At 45.6% G+C, this 12,613-nt stretch overlaps 1 long non-coding RNA gene across 2 annotated transcripts; it reads left to right on the top strand.

Annotated features, from left to right (window-relative positions):
* Nucleotides 1-2,316: 2,316 nt before the first annotated feature.
* On the top strand, nt 2,317-5,802 carry LOC117817742. 2 transcript variants are annotated; one of them, XR_004632194.1, is made up of 9 exons: nt 2,317-2,640; nt 2,833-3,240; nt 3,348-3,903; nt 4,155-4,244; nt 4,457-4,636; nt 4,744-5,024; nt 5,108-5,134; nt 5,283-5,381; nt 5,773-5,802. It is a non-coding gene; the product is annotated as an uncharacterized LOC117817742 (long non-coding RNA). The 2 variants fall into 2 exon arrangements; XR_004632193.1 differs by having other exon boundaries at nt 2,833-3,903.
* The last annotated feature ends 6,811 nt before the right edge of the window (nt 5,803-12,613 follow it).

The raw sequence follows: 12,613 nt of genomic DNA, 5'->3' as shown, positions 1-12,613 counted from the left end.
TTTTTCTGCTATTTTTTCCTTTACTGCATGTCATATACTCTATGTGGAGCCCAATCACTGTAAAACTGTCTCATCCATTAAACTGAATTGTTCTTTTGGAAATTAAATGCATTACACTAATTAAAAAAAAGGTTTATAAAAAGTTACCCGTGTCTTTATTCCTTTCTTTGCTTCAGAGCCAAAGTACAGCTGTGACGGGTTAACGAAAGCATTGTGGGTTAATCAGTGTGGGTCTATCACCTGCAGCACTAATTTCAAGATTGTGGGTTATTATAAAAATGACTTAACTACGGTTATTATTTTAAATTCATATCTGATAATCACTAAGTTTGGTACAAAGGGCAGGACAGAATCCTACGATATGTATGGCTGCAGTTTCCATGTAAGGAACTCAATATACTGGATGCATTCGAGAAGTTCGTTGACATTGCCGACTTCTTGCACGCCGACGAGTACATTGGGTTGCACTCAACTGTGGTGTCCTACCCGCACAATTTTTTAAATTTTTTTATGATGTGGATGGTGTTGTTGTAGAGTTCACCAACGTGCAGGGTCTTCAAGCTCGCCTCCACCATATTTTTTTACCTCGTTTTAGAGTGCCTTTGCTCAGGTCGCAGTTTGCCACGATGAAGAAACACCTGGACCTGAGCACATTCAGCCAACAGGGCATTGCTGCCCTGCGTAACTGCGTGGGCCACACCCTGGCCTATGTGGATGGTGGATACTACCTCCTGTTGATTGCGGTGCCAGAGAGCAGCACCCAGCCAGACAGGAGGCTGCTCAGTAAGGAGCTTTATGCCCTCATGGCCAAGGCGCTGCTAAACGAGGTCACCGATGGCTTCAGGGAGTTGCTGCGGTCACTTTCGGCGAAGGGCAAAGCGAGGCCGAGCATTCAGAAGCAGGGCAGCTCTGACACCTCCAACTTCCACGTCCTGTGGCAGGACCAGCCCTTCATCCTGTCTCTGGTCCACAAGGCAGTGGAGAAGGCAAACGCCTGCTGTTTCCTCAAGGTCAGGGTCCTGCTTGAGCAGTTTGGCCAGAAGGATCCAGACATGTTGGAGGTCACTGATCTGGCAGATTTGTCCTCCATCAGCTCGGTCAGCGTGCACCTGTCGTGCAAAGTTGTGGCCAGAGACACCGACATCCACATATTGTTCGCCAGATATGGCTTGCAGGAGAAACTGAACTTCTTCCCGGCACTGATGTTCAGGGATTTCAGGGGCACCAAGAGGCTTTGGTGGAATTGCAGAGATTTCTACCAGCTGCACAAGGGTGACCAGCCACCTTCTCATCTCTCCAGAGTGGCTGAAATGACCTTCTAGGTGTGCTTTGAGGTGGAGAGGCGCTCGCTGGCATACCCGAGGACTCTGGAGAGGTACAGAGACCACGGCATGCCCTGGATGGAGCTGGTCCTCTCTCGCTTGCCAGCATCACTCGGCAGGGCCATCCAACTCGAGGTGGTCACCTTTGTGAGTTGCGTTGGGATGGTGATGAATGGGGACTTCATTGAATATAATCAGCTGTTGCAGCTGGTGAAGGACATCAGCCCTGTAATGTGTCAGGCACAGCTGCAGAAGCTTCAGATCCAGTCCTGCTTCACTCTGCCAAAGGTGACCAATGTGGTAATCTGGAAGCTGCATGAGACAATACCATTCCGTGCTCATCCACCAGCAGCTCACAGATTCCTCAAACGGCCAGAGCCAACAAAGGAGGAAGAGCAGGTCATCCAGCCCGAGGAGGACGTGCAGGCCGCCGACGACCCTGATGATGCCAGGCCGATGGAGCAGTCACCTGCCAAGTGCTTGCCTGCCAATGCATCAAAGCACTGGACAGAGCTTGAGCTGTCTCTCTTCAACTTAGCCTGCCAGGTGAAGCCGAGTAGCGCATACACAATGTACATTGCCAGCTGCAGGGAGCACTCCATCCCAGCCAGGACTTACAAGTCCTTCAAACAAAAGAGGCTGGTTTGTTCTTAATTAGCAATCCAAGCAACAAAAAAATAAATAAATAAAAATGAATAAATAAATAAAAATAAAAAGGGGTTAGGGTTAAGAGATAGGGGCTATAACCACGATTATTCTTTCTAGGATCAGTCTTCTTTTGGATAACTCCTGATAGGAAGGTCGTAGAGAGTAAGGGTGGCACCGTTGGAAAGCCCATGGCATATAATGGGGGGGTACAGCTTGGTTTCGAATCTGTGCGACTTCTGGTTCGGGCATTCGCAGTAGAAAGAAGGGACATGATTGTGGCAGGTGGATTCTTGGTGGCACGCAGCACTGGCACAGTCATCAATGTTCTCACTGCAATCATCCCCCGTCCAGCTGTTTACACACACACTAGTAGCTCCCGTAGGTGTTGTGGGAAGTGCCACCATTTTGGCAGGAGTTGGGGATAGGGACTGGGTTAGGGTTAGAAAAGGTTAGGGTTAGGGATCCCGGTCCAATGCACAGGCCATCACAGCCCTCCACCAGGGTTAGGGTCTACCTCTCATTGAGGCCTTGGGGGTGAAGCGTGCCGAGTCTGGCGATCCAAATACGCTCAGCTCGCCGTCTCTGAGCCCCACTCCATTTTGGGTTCGCCTCCAGGACCGAGGCCCGGACAGCGTCCCATCCGTGGAGGAGGAAGTGTACCACCACTAAGGTATGACTCTCCCTACCTCTCAAAATATTGTGTCTGTGCTGCGTGAACCTCACCAGGATTGTATTTCCCGTCTCACCTACGTACTGTGTCCCACAGGTATCGCAGGTGATCAGGTAGACACAATTCCTGGTTAGAGGGCTTCCCCGCAGCTGCACTCTAAAAATTGTTTTGTTTTGTGTGTTTTGCAACCAGGTCTGGTGCTTGAAAAATTGCCCGTGACCCCTGGGTGCAGAGGTCAACAAAGGCGAGAGTTTTGCTTTAACAAGGTAGGATTGCAGATTTCTGTTCCTCCTATAGGCTGCAATGATCCTCCTGTTCTGCATCAGGTTTGTCCCTCCAAGGATTGAATTAAAATTGCTCCTGATTGCTCTCACTAGTTTCACAGTGGATGGTGAGTATGTAGTGACAAAGGGGAGGATTGGAAAGGTCTGTTTGGGCCTAGTCTCCAGAAATGTTGTAAAACATTTTCTCAGGAAAGAGCGAGGGTACCCTCTGGTGGCCAAAACTGAGAACAGCGTCTTAGTGGCCTGTTTTAAATCCCCTTTGTCACTACAGATCCTGTGAAATCTAAGCAGCTGGGACTTCACCAGCCCAGCAAAGGTATGTTTGGGGTGGTGGCTCGTCTTAAAGAGCAGAGCGTGGGTGTCTCTTTAAAGAACACCCTGATATCCAGTCTGTTTTTCTCCTGGAATCCCACACCTTTGTAGGTGGTGGTAACCAGGAAGTCAACAGATGTGAAGCTGGTGGTGGATTTCAAGGTAATGGATCTGTTATGGTGGTTGAGAGTGTGCAGAAACAGTTTGAAATCCTCCTCTGAGTGGGGCCAGACCCCCCAGATATCACCTAGATATCTGAAATAATGGAGAGGTTTGTAGAACAGTCTCGCCCTGGGTTCAGAGGTGCCGAGAAGGTAAGTTTTCTGTTTGAAGTTGATGAATTTTTTGGTTAGGAGGTTTACAATTATTTTTTCTACTAATTTTACAGTTTCTGGGTAGATGGGTTTCTCTAATTTGGAATAATATTTTGTGTCCTGTAACTGCCTGTATCCCTCCCACAGATACTGCTCCCAATCCATGACGACCACTACACTGCCCTTATCAGCTGGTTTAATAACGATGTTCTTATTGTTTTTCAGCTCCTCCAGAGCCACAGCCTCCTCAGGGCTGAGGTTCAGCCTGTTGTGGCTGATCTGAAAGTGCCGATCAAAGTGATCAAAATCAGCTGTGGTGAGGGCAGCGAGCTCGGGTGGCAGCGTGCCCTCAGGTGGGGTCCAGGTCGAGGCGGGGGTGAATTTAGGGGGGTCTGTCTCCTCTTTATGTTGATAGTATGTTGCTAATTTTAATCTTCTGTGGTATTGTTGAATGTCCCATCTACTCTGTTCTATTATATTTTTGTTGCTACCTTTTGTGGGGGTTGAAATTAAGGCCTCTGTTAAGCAGGGTGAATTGTGGGAGTGTTAATTTAAAGTGTTTTGCTAACACTAATACATTTTTGTTCCCCTCCTGTGCCTGCAGGCTTCTGGGGATTTCTAGTTTAAGTGCTGCAGCATGAGACCAGCAGTCTCCCGGGTCCAGTGGATCTTGTCCTCCACAGTCGCAAAGGAGGTTTGTGGGAGATTTGTTATGAATTTTAGATTTCTCTCAATATATTCATTCAGGCGGATCAGAGCCAGGACCTCTGCTGTGGGGAGAGCTCCACAGAAATTAATCAGAGGGACCCATACCTCCGCTTGAGGGAATCTATTTGTTGCAGCCCTCACTGCAGTCTGCAGCTGCTTAACTGTAGTCTGTTGAATGTTCTGATTTCTATTGTTCAGACCGAAGGACAGGACCACCTTCTCCACTGTGGTGGAGACGACGGCCCTGGAGAGGATGGCCTCTGCGTGCCTGAATGTGGCTCCTGGGTAGCTGTCAATCTGTCACTCCTCTATGTTACATGGAGGGATTCTGGCCACGTTTGAATCCCCCATGACGAGCCATTTCTTTGTCACATAGAGGTTCCAATCCTTCATTTTATTTCTGGTGTTAATGTGTCTGCTAGGTTTGCATCTTGGTGTCTGTGAAGTGTCGTGTATCTCTGTCTCTGTCTTTGTCTCTTTTTCAGGTGGATTCAAAAATTGAGGCTTGTAGCCCTGTTCGTAAGGACGGCGGCGGGATCCATCATCCCTGTCGTCCCCACGTCTGACCCGGGTGACAGAGGCGTAGGTACGTCTCTGTCCAGGGCCAGAGCGTGAGCGCCCATACGGAGGAGAGTGACGCCTGCGGCGGCTGAAGTCCCAGGGTCGCCCCTCGCCACGGCGGTCCATACGACCGTGGCAGTAGCGGACCTCGGTCCAGCCAGCGTCATCATTGTATCCTCTCATGTTCGTGTGAACAGTTGAGGAGGTAAGTATAATATTGTGTGTTTATTTATAATATATTTTTGTATTTTTAAGCTGATTTAATTATTTTTTAATTGTTTTCCACAGGTTGGGATGGCTATAAATTGATTAAAGGTGATTAAACTAAATAACAGGCTTATGTCGCGACGTTTCGGCCCTATCTGGGCCTTCTTCAGGCAGCCTGTTAATTCAAACTATGTCTAAATGCGTGTCCTTTCTTCCTATTCTAATCCTACGTGTGTATCTGCTTTCTGCTCGTAAGGAGAGGTCTGCTCTGCATGCAGGATGAGAGAGGTGTGGGGAGACGTGAGGCTGCTTCCTTTATAGACTCTGCAGCCAGCCAGCCACACCCCCTACCAGGGTCAGTTGCATTCTGTTGAGATTTGAATTTCGAATTGAGCCAATAGGAAGGCAGGATTTTTAAATAGTGCTTTTGTTGGGATTTTTTAGTCTTTTTTAGGTTTTTCGAAAATACAATTAATTTGTAACTGTATTTCAGATTTTCTGTGAATTTTCCTGTATTTTTTGTTGTTTATTTAGTTAGTTTTTAATTAGTTTTTCACGTTTTGGTAAGTAACGTTAGGATTTGTGCATTCTTTTTGTGCTTTTTTACATTTTTTACAGGTGTGGTAAGTATAGATTGTTTTTGTTAATTGATTAATATTTTAGTAAATTGTTGTTTGTTTGATAAATTGATCAGGTTTGGGTAAGTATAATTATGATTCACGTATTCTTTTTATCCTTTTTTCCAGGTGTGGTAAGTATTGGGTGTGTTTGTGAATTGATTCTTTGTTTAATAAATTGTTGTTTGTTTGTTTTATTAAATTATTCTTTGCTATAAATCATATCATGAGTCTTTTGGTCATTTCTTTGTTTGTTTGTTTGTACTTTCAATAAACCCCAGATCTGAGAGCTGGAGGCACGGGCGTGTTAGGAGTTGGGGTTAGGGGTTAGGGACCGGGTTAGGGACCGGGTTAGGGTTAGGGTCAGGGTCAGGTTCAGGGTTAGGGTTAGGGGTTAGGGTTAGGGGGGTTAGGGTTAGGGTTAGGGTAGGGTTAGGGTTAGGGTAGGGTTAGGGTTAGGGTTAGGGTTGGGGTTAGGGTTAGGGTGTTAGGGTTAGGGTTAGGGGGTTAGGTGAGGGGAAGCGAACCTGTCCCCCGTAACGGGGGGCAGGAGGTGCACGGTCCTTCCCCCAAGGTGCCCCACCCCACCCGCCCCAAGTCGGCCGGGGCCGGTATGGTGGTGGTCTACGGTCATCGTGGTCAGTACGGTACTGGGGGCGACCACCCCTCTTCCCATACCGTACTTCCTGCCACTCACCATGAGCCGAGCTCATGGTGACGCTTTTATCGTTTTTAAACTATATAATTTTTTTGTCTTTTTTGTTATTTTTATATTTTTTAATATATTTTTTATTATTTTTTCATTTTTTCATTTTTTTAGTGTTTTTCTGAACTTTTTATCAAAATATGAAATCCAAAATAAAATAATGCAATTAAAATTAAATTGCAAGAGTTTTAAACAAAATTTAATTCCCTAAAACTAAATTAATTTATGCCCACGCGCAACGTTTCGACCCCTTGGGTCTTCTTCAGGCCAGGGCATAAAGTGCTAAAATGCTTGCAGGCAAAAATGGAGCAGTTCTCCTATAAAAGGCCAGAGCAAAAGTGAGAAAGGCTCTCTCTTTCCTTTTAATTTTATGGGCCTTTCTAAAAAGGCAAATGCAACACAAGTTTATTTTATGCATTTAACCAACTTGCTTTAACCCAGTAATGTTAACCCCATAGTTGCCAACTGTTTTTAATTTCTATTACTATAATGAATTAATGAAATAAATAGATTAATTATTTATAAGCTATTTTTAAAGACTATTAATATATGGACATAACTCAAACTAATTTATATATTTGTTTATTATATTTAAAATTATTAGTTAATATCAAATTTAGTATTGGGGGTGGGGTTAGGGTTAGGGTTAGGGTAAGGGTTAGGGTTAGGGTTAGGAAAGGTTGGGGTTAGGAAAGGTTAGGGTTAGGGTTAGGGTTGGGGTTAAGGTTAGGGTTAGGGTTAGGGGGTTAGGGGGTTAGGGTTAGGGTTAGGGGGTTAGGGTTAGGGTTAGGGGTTAGGGTTAGGGTTGGGGTTAGGGTTAGGGGGGTTAGGTGAGGGGAAGCGAACCTGTCCCCCGTAACGGGGGGCAGGAGGTGCACGGTCCTTCCCCCAAGGTGCCCCACCCCACCCGCCCCAAGTCGGCCGAGGCCGGTATGGTGGTGGTCTACGGTCATCGTGGTCAGTACGGTACTGGGGGCGACCACCCCTCTTCCCATACCGTACTTCCTGCCACTCACCATGAGCCGAGCTCATGGTGACGCTTTTATCGTTTTTAAACTATATAATTTTTTTGTCTTTTTTGTTATTTTTTATATTTTTTAATATATTTTTTATTATTTTATTATTTTTTTATTTTTTTAGTGTTTTTCTGAACTTTTTATCAAAAAATGAAATCCAAAATAAAATAATGCAATGAAAATTAAATTGCAAGAGTTTTTAAACAAAATTTAATTCCCTAAAACTAAATTAATTTATGCCCATGCGCAACGTTTCGACCCCTTGGGTCTTCTTCAGGCCAGGGCATAAAGTGCTAAAATGAATGCAGGCAAAATGGAGCAGTTCTCCTATAAAAGGCCAGAGCAAAAGTGAGAAAGGCTCTCCCTTTCCTTTTAATTTTATGGGCCTTTCTAAAAAGGCAAATGCAACACAAGTTTATTTTATGCATTTAACCAACTTGCTTTAACCCAGTAATGTTAACCCCATAGTTGCCAACTGTTTTTAATTTCTATTACTATAATGAATTAATGAAATAAATACATTAATTATTTATAAGCTATTTTTAAAAACTATTAATATATGGACATAACTCAAATTAATTTATATATTTGTTTATTATATTTAAAATTATTAGTTAATATCAAATTTAGTATTGGGGGTGGGGTTAGGGTTAGGGTTAGGGTTAGGGTTAGGGTTAGGGTTAGGAGGTTAGGGGTTAGGAGGTTAGGGTTAGGGTTAGGGTTAGGGTTAGGGTTAGGGTTAGGGTTAGGGTTAGGGTTAGGGTTAGGGTTAGGGTTAGGGTTAGGGTTAGGGTTAGGGTTAGGGTTAGGGTTAGGGGTTAGGGTTAGGGTTAGGGTTAGGGGTTAGGGTTAGGGTTAGGGTTAGGGGTTAGGGTTAGGGTTAGGGTTAGGGTTAGGGTTAGGGTTAGGGTTAGGGTTCTCCCATTGACAATGCATTGAAAAGGTCGCATTCCATCGTTTGATGACAGCTTCTCATCTATTAGTATTATATCTGGCTTCCATATTCCCGATTGTTTATTCCCGATTCCAAGTGTTGATTCCATATCACAAATGACCACTAGATGGGGGTAGACTACAACAAATGGCCAATTCCGTATTTTGATTCCAGATTTCTCTAATTCCATATACAATACTAAAAAAACATAAAATATCCATTTTGAATAATATTTGCAGATCAAAATGGCAGAAATGTTCCCATTGGTCTATAACAAAAGTAGAAGTCCCCAAATTCAGAATACAAGCCCCAAAGGTGATGCTGATGACCACCACAAGGTTCAAATGGGTCTAGGGTGGCTAATTAATATCAAGTTGTCCAATCAGACTGGCGTTTGAGGGTCTGCAAGGCGGCACCTAGCCTGACAGGCTGTGAAAGTAGGAGACCTGTCCGAACACACAATTTCCAATTTGTCCCCGATGGCCTCAGAGCCAGTACTGTCCTATAGTCCAGCACACCCCTGGGCTACCATCCAAATGGGAGGGTCACAGGTGTCACCATTCTTGAGTTACAAGCACTCCATTTTATCTATCTCACATATGCTTATGCGAGGGGTCTGAAATTGATATATGTTGATCCTTGACCCCTCAGGAGCATGCTTTGTAAATTTCAGCCTCCGAAGAACATGAACCAAGCCAACTTTGCCAAATGTAGTCCGAGGGCCACAAGCAAGGCATCGATGGAAAGGGCACGCTGAGCTGAGCCGCGACGTCTTTGAACCAAAGCTGTGACCCCTTCCTGTCTGGAGCTAGGGGGCGCCAAAGTCTGACATTTCTCACTACTTAAGGTGCTGTATCTCTTTAACAGAAGCAGTGAGGGATGAGGGACAAACACAGTTAGGAAGCTCTCGGAGAGCTCTATCACATATATCAAAATCAGACCCGTAGCTCGAAGTCTATTTTTCGAACCCCAGCAGAGATTTGACTGCAGCGAGGCCTTCGTGATCGATAGACTTTTAGGCCTTCCTGCTTAAGGACATGAACCAAGCCAACTTGGCCAAATGTAGTCTGAGGGCCACAAGCAAGGCATCGATGGAAAGGGCACGCTGAGCTGAGCCGCGACGTCTTTGAACCAAAGCTGTGACCCCTTCCTGTCTGGAGCTAGGGGGCGCCAAAGTCTGACATTTCTCACTACTTTAGGTGCTGTATCTCTTTAACAGAAGCAGTGAGGGATGAGGGACAAACACAGTTAGGAAGCTCTCGGAGAGCTCTATCACATATGTCAAAATCAGACCCGTAGCTCGAAATTTCACCACATCTGGTGAAATTCCCCAACTGTCACGGACAGGTCAAACTGTGATGCTTTGAGATACAGGGCTGAGCTTACACATTATACATCATGACTATAGGTGCAATGTGTGGTGTGATTTTCAGACAGGTGCTACCTTCCTAGGTGTCAAAGGTTACTGGAAAAGTGGTTAAAAGTCGCGTTTTTCAGTGTTTTTCAAGGAAATTTCAGAAATGCTTTGAGCTAGGAGTCTGAGCTGGCTGTATGTTCATCATGAGTGCATGTAAAAGGTTTGGGGTGATTTTGGGGTCTCTAGTGAAAATGAGGGCCGCGTGGCACACGAAAAGGTGTGTTTTCCACACTTGGCTGAAAAAGGCGAGGAGGCCTGAAGTCACCTTTTCTTTAATAAATCCTACCTGCTTGAAGGTACAGGGCTGAGCTTACACAGTATTCATCATGACTATAGGTGCAATGTGTGGTGTGGTTTTCAGACAGGTGCTACCTTGCCAAGTGTCAAAGGTCACTGAAAAGGTGGTTAAAGGTCGCGTTTTTCAGTGTTTTTCAAGGAAACTTCAGAAATGCTTTGAACTAGAAGGCTGACCTGGCTTTATGTTCATTGTGACTGCATGTACAAGGTGTGTGGTGATTTTGGGGCTGCTGGTCACAATGAGGGCCTCGTGGCACACGAAAAGGTGTGTTTTCCACACTTGGCTGAAAAAGGCGAGGAGGCCTGAAGTCCCCTTTTCTTGAATAAATCCTACATGCTTTGAGATACAGGGCTGAGCTTACACAGTATACATCATGACTATAGGTGCAATGTGTGGTGTGCTTTTCAGACAGGTGCTACCTTCCTAGGTGTCAAAGGTCACTGAAAAAGTGGTTAAAAGTCGCCTTTTTGAGTTTCTTTCAAGGAAATTTCAGAAATGCTTTGAGCTAGGAGTCTGAGCTGGCTGTATGTTCATCATGAGTGCATGTACAAGGTGTGTGGTGATTTTGGGGCTGCTGGTGACAACGAGGGCCTCGTGGCACACGAAAAGGTGTGTTTTCCACACTTGGCTGAAAAAGGTGAGGAGGCCTGAAGTCCCCTTTTCTTGAATAAATCCTACATGCTTTGAGATACAGGGCTGAGCTTATACAGTATTCATCATGACCATAGGTACAATGTGTGTTGTTAATTTTAGACAGGTGCTACCTTCCCAAGTGTCAAAGGTCACTGAAAAGGTGGTTAAAGGTCGCGTTTTTCAGTGTTTTTCAAGGAAATTTCAGAAATGCTTTGAACTAGAAGGCTGAACTGTGAGTATGTTCATCGTGGCTTGGTGTGTGACTGGTGTGCACTTTCCCCAGACCCCACGGACTCCACGGACCCCCACCAGTGGATGGGCTACTTTGTCACCATGGAAAGTAACCCAAAATGAAGACATACACCATCCAAAACACTTCCTGTTTAAATATTGACATGACATCTTTCAAAGGTTCATATTTCAACGACAGAGGGAGATAGAGGTCTGTTTCCAACTACAAATGGAAGCTTATAGGTTGCTGAATCAAAGACACGTGGCTGCATCACCCTAGGTGACCCGAATCCTAACCCCTAACCCTACCCCTAACCCCCCAAATAGACCCTTGTAGATTGCTGGATCAAAGACACGTGGCTGGATCACCCTAGGTGACCCGAATCCTAACCCCTAACTGTAAACCCTACCCCTAACCCACCAAATAGAGGATTAGGGCTAACCCTAACCCCTAACCCTAGCCCATGGCAGTAAGAGTTGCTGATAGAGGGCTGATTCCAAGTACACATAGAAGCTTGTAGATTGCTTCATCAAAGACAGGTGGCTGCATCACCCTAGGTGGCCAAATGTAGTCCGAGGGCCACAAGCAAGGCATCGATGGAAAGGGCACGCTGAGCTGAGCCGCGACGTCTTTGAACCAAAGCTGTGACCCTTTCCTGTCTGGAGCTAGGGGGCGCCAAAGTCTGACATTTCTCACTACTTTAGGTGCTGTATCTCTTTAACAGAAGCAGTGAGGGATGAGGGACAAACACAGTTAGGAAGCTCTCGGAGAGCTCTATCACATATATCAAAATCAGACCCGTAGCTCGAAGTCTATTTTTCGAACCCCGGCAGAGATTTGACTGCAGCGAGGCTTTTGTGATCGATAGACTTTTAGGCCTTCCTGCTTAAGGACATGAACCAAGCCAACTTGGCCAAATGTAGTCCGAGGGCCACAAGCAAGGCATCGATGGAAAGGGCACGCTGAGCTGAGCCGCGACGTCTTTGAACCAAAGCTGTGACCCTTTCCTGTCTGGAGCTAGGGGGCGCCAAAGTCTGACATTTCTCACTACTTTAGGTGCTGTATCTCTTTAACAGAAGCAGTGAGGGATGAGGGACAAACACAGTTGGAAAGCTCTCGGAGAGCTCTATCACATATATCAGCGCCATCTAGATGGTGTCATTCTGGAGCAAACTCCTCAACGACGGGTGATAGAGACATGGAACGTGGTGCACCTGAAAGGCCTCGGTGACATGAATGCAAAAGTGCCCTCAGTGCCCTCCTTCCTCAAGTATTCAAGGTGATGGGAGGGTAAATCTTCCTTCCCTATTTACATCTAATCAATGGGTTCCAAAATGTAATCTATGCAAAGCATGCGGCCCCACCTGACTTTGGGGACCCTTTTGGGGTCCTTCCTGTGGGGTCAGTGGGATCAAAATTGACAACCATTCATCAGCAGGAAACAAGGTTTCAGCCAGTAGTGGTTCCAAGTCTCTATCCCATTGTATGGCCTTGTAGGCCCCAAAAAGACTGTGTGAAGTTTTGTCAAGTCAACTTTTGACCTCTGATTTTTGGAAGGCCATAACTTGGAAACGCTAAAGGCTAGGGACATGCGGGGAGTGGTTCCCGAACCATCTCGAGGAGCTCTATAACATATGTCAAAATCAGACCCGTAGCTCGAAGTCTATTTTTCGAACCCCGGCAGAGGTTTGACTGCAGCGAGGCCTTCGTGATCGATAGACTTTTAGGCCTTCC

Source organism: Notolabrus celidotus, chromosome 8 (genome assembly GCF_009762535.1).
Source record: "Notolabrus celidotus isolate fNotCel1 chromosome 8, fNotCel1.pri, whole genome shotgun sequence".
NCBI lineage: Eukaryota > Metazoa > Chordata > Actinopteri > Labriformes > Labridae > Notolabrus > Notolabrus celidotus.
Note: the sequence above shows the minus strand (reverse complement) of the source record. Positions and strands in the feature narration are given on the sequence as shown.